We start from the raw sequence: 4,385 nt of genomic DNA, 5'->3' as shown, positions 1-4,385 counted from the left end.
TCCCAAGATATGTAAACAACCCAAATGTTCATCAGCAAATGAATGGATAAAGAAATTGTAGTACGTATATGTGTAGCTATTACGAGGGTCATTACCAAAGTTTAAAGATGCACAAAAATCAACAAACATAAAATCTGTGCAGATGGAAACAAATGAAGCCCTCCCAGCAATACCGATAAGCCAAGCAAGTTAAAACTTGCACGGGTGAATCAGAAAGGACGTTGTTGACTATTTCTTTGAAAGTAAAATAATAGACCATAACACAGTCTATCTCAAAACTTTCATAGTGACCCATGTATATACATATATAAAGGAATATTATTCAGTCATAAAAGGGAAAAAAATCCTACCATTTGAGACAATATGGATTAATGGGGATTCACCTGGAGGACTTTATGCTAGGTGAAATATGTCAGACACAGAAAGAAAACTAGTGCGTGATCGCCCTCGTCTGTTGAATCTTTAAAAAAATCAAATACAGAGTGTTTTCTAATTTATTACCAGAATTCTCTCAGTCTCCAGCACATTATGAGTTCAAATGGCATCATATTAAAAGTAAAAACCTAGATTTCTTTTTTTTTTTTTTTTTTGCTGTTTTTTTGGCCAGGGCTGGGTTTGAACCAGCCACCTCTGGTATATGGGGCCAGCACCCCACTCCTTTAAGCCACAGGCACCACCCAAAACCTAGATGTCTATGGCTTTTCCCCCCAGGGATTTATAAAGGACCTGCACTTACCTGCAAAATCAGTCTGCAAGTGTTAACAAGTGTGTGCACATAAGTGCTTACAGTTGCTGGGTACCATCATATCCACGGGCATTGGGCATACCGTTGGAAACTGCGATTTATTTTCAGTCACTGCTGAACTCCCTGTTATTCCTCTAAATAGCCAGCGCTGTCTCAGTCTCGGCTAGTCATCCGTGGGCACTGCCAAGTCCCAGTCCTATTAGGTCAGACATCTAGAGTTGGTACTGAGCACTACAAATGAGGCACAGGCACATTTCTGTTGGAAAAGCTGTTCCAAATCAGTGCAGTGAACTCTTTTTTTTTTTTTTTTGTATTTCCAGTTTTTATTCTGAGCAGTAGGTACAAAAAAATTGAGAAAAAATATGGAACGCTTCACACATTTGCACGTCATCTCATCCTTGCTCAGGGGCCAGGCTGATCTTCTCTGTATCGTTCCAGGTTTTGTATGTGTGCTGCCGAAGCCAGCACTGCAGTGAACTCTTAAACCAGAATCTCTGGGTCTCTCTGCCTGCCGTGGCATGCTCTTTCCAGTGTTGTTATTGTTATAGTACACTCCCAAAACGTGGGGCCTCTGATAAAACATCATCTTCCCTGCTCTGTTGAAGGTTCCAGATATTTGGATCTTTGTTCACACCAACTTATACAAGAGTAACAGCCAGCCATGTACTATCAAAGGATCAGGCAGTCCGTCAGTCCAGTGTTACATTTTGAGGCAACAGCAATACAATGGCTCACACTCCCCCATATTTGACCCAACATTCTAGCCAGGGAATTTTCAGAAGTATATTTCAAAGATGCTCCATGTTTGCAAGGAGCCAAGTACACTACTATTCTTGCCATAGATTCAACACAACACAGAAGCAGTATATCATAAACTCTGCCCTGGCCACCTCGAAAGGCCACCACATTAAAGGAGCTCCTCGTCTTACCTTTGTGATTGAAGATAAAGTTAAAAGTGTAAAGGAAAAGGAGGCTGTTTCTCCTGTTAAGAAAAGTAAGGTTTTAAACCCTATTTTAAAATGCCTATGCTTTTTAGACTATGAAAGCTGGCAAGGGTAAAATGAAGAACCACCATGAATCCACACAGGAGCACTTGCCCATGAAGCTGCGTTCTTAACACTTATGCACATTAAGATTTGAGAAACATCTTGAGGCTGCTATCAACCCTTGCAGTATATTGGAATCATCTAGGGAGGATTAAAAAGCACTCTTACCTGGCTCCCAGCCCCAGAGACGCTGATATAATTGGTCTGGGATGCGGTCTTGGTGCTTTACAGGTGACTCGAATGTGCAGTGGAGGCTGAGAACCATCATGACAGGGGAATCTGATATTGATCAGTGAAAACCTTTGCCAAGGTGTTTTAAAGGGCATTTCACTTCTGAAAAGGAAAGTGAAGAAAGTGTTAATTGGTAAAGAAAAGAAAAAGGGGGAAGTTTTTCTAGGGGAAATAATAGCTGGAATGAAAACTCAGAGGCAAGTCTGAGACGTGAGCTCTCCAAAATAATTAGGTTTGGCACATAGAGGGCTGTGAACATGGCAGAGTGGAAAATAGGGACTTTTAGGTAAAGGTGAACCAAGAAGTTGAGAACTTTACCACCCAGGATCAGGAAATTGAATTCAGCTTGAGAGCCAATTGAGCACCACCATAGGAGTCTGTAAATGGCAGTGGCATGATGAAAACCGTGTTTAAAAATGAAAACATCACTAATAGCATAGTGAGGTTTTCAATCCAATGTATCTATTTCCAAGGAGCTGTATTTTCTTGTTTCCCCCTCACAGGCATTTTAAGCTACAACAGTGAAGTAATTGTACCCACAGTAAGGAAAGTACATGTAGGATCACTAAATTATCTAATATTTGATAGTCCAAGTTTACAGTGTCCGCTGAGCTAGCCCAGACCACAATTGTTAGTATATGTTTAAAGATTGCTGAGAATGAAGATTTAGAGTTAGTTTCAATTTTTCGTTTCATTTGACTACTTAACTTGCAAGCAAGCAGCACATGACGCCATAACACCTGAATTATTCCTCATGGAAGCAATTATACCTAAATTTTGGAGATCTTTGGAACTAGTGTGGAATGAAGACTCCATCATGTGAGAAGAAGAACCCTGGGCTCACTAATTTTTTAATGACTTTATTTAGGCTTTTTTTTTTTTTGAGACAGAGTTTCAGTCACCCTGGGCAGAGTTCTGTGGTGTCATAGCTCACAAGCAATCTCAAACTCTTGGGCTCAAGAACTCCTCTTGCCTTAGCCTCCCAAGGAGCTGGGACTACAGGTCTGCAACACCAGGCTAGTTTTTCTATTTTTAGTAGAGACAGGTCTTGTTCTCACTCAGGCTCATCTTAAACTCCTGAGCTCAGGAGATCCACTTATCTCGGCCTCCCAGAGTGCTAGGATTACAGGCATGAGCCACCACGCCTGGCTATTTAGGCTTCTTTGCATATCAGCACTGGGAGATACCCTTAGATATTAAAGGACATCATTGAAGGACTGAAGTAACACACTTTCTTCCTCTAATTTTTACTTCTGAAAAGAAAAGTAAGGAAAGCACAGCAGTAGGTCCGAAGGCTACTGACCATGCCTGGTAACCACCAAATCAGGGACGTACTTTGTTGGACCCCTGGGTATGCAATGGTGCTTTTTACTGGAGCCAAGTAGATTCAAATAAAGAGAGGCTCTGTTTAAGAACTAACAAATGACACAATGATTAGTTGAGACCATTTGGTTTAGATGTAGACTCTTTTCAAAATATATTAAAGTAAAAGTCTTTAACTTAGGACTTAGAAAACAAAGGATTTGAGGAAAACAAAAAAAAAAATTACTTGGGTAAAACCATACAAAACATGTATTAAATCGCTAAACTTAGCACTTATATAATTATTTTTAACAAATTTGGCATAGTTTTGGGGAGGCCTGCTGGGCTTTAAGACTTATATTCCCATGTCCCAACATATGGGACAATATGGCTTCAATCTGAAGCTTCAAATTTTAAGACATCTTATGACCTCATGTGCTCAGAGTTCCTCAAGGTATGATGCTTGGCCAGCTGTATACAAATCACATAGGCGACTTTCTCCAGAATGTGATTCCTTGGTCCTATCAAAGACCTAGTGAATCAGAATGTCTTGTGGCTAGAGCCTACACGTCTGTATTTGTCTATGCCATCCAAACACCAAAGTTTGAAAACCACCACTCTAGTAACTTTCAAATCTGCTGCTCCCTAAAATCAAGGAATTATATGCTAACTAGGAGTTGCAGGTTGCCAGCATGATACCAACATTTTGATACTGATAGTCTAAGGGTGCCAGGTTGTCACCTCCTCACTGGACACAAATCTCTTGGTCTTGTTGACTGTTTTTGGTTCCTGACCAGTATTGTGTTCACTCTCTCAGGCATTACATATTTGAGCTCAACAACAACCTCTCTGCTTAGTCCTTGTGCTAAATCTCAGTGATTTTTACAGCCTCCAGTAGCAGATTATGAGCTTCTATCAGCTATTTCTCTAAGGCATGAGGTGGGATAATGTTAAAATACTCAAAGAATTGCTGATTATGTTATGATTAACAGAAATGAGACAGAACAGAATAAGAGTAGCCGCCATCTCAAACTAGACATACCCATTTGGACAGGCATATT

The 4,385-nt window shown here is 40.4% G+C and overlaps 1 non-coding gene across 1 annotated transcript; it reads right to left on the bottom strand.

Moving 5' to 3' along the window:
- Positions 1 to 1,101: 1,101 nt before the first annotated feature.
- Positions 1,102 to 1,213, bottom strand: LOC111726017. Its single transcript, XR_002773921.1, has one exon. It is a non-coding gene; the product is annotated as a U6 spliceosomal RNA (small nuclear RNA).
- Between the last annotated feature and the right edge of the window lie 3,172 nt (positions 1,214 to 4,385).

The sequence above is a fragment of the Otolemur garnettii genome, unplaced genomic scaffold (genome assembly GCF_000181295.1).
Source record: "Otolemur garnettii isolate 467f Iridium unplaced genomic scaffold, OtoGar3 scaffold00051, whole genome shotgun sequence".
Taxonomy (NCBI): Eukaryota; Metazoa; Chordata; class Mammalia; order Primates; family Galagidae; genus Otolemur; species Otolemur garnettii.
The sequence above is the reverse complement of the archived record's forward strand: the minus strand, read 5'-3'. Positions and strand labels throughout refer to the sequence as shown.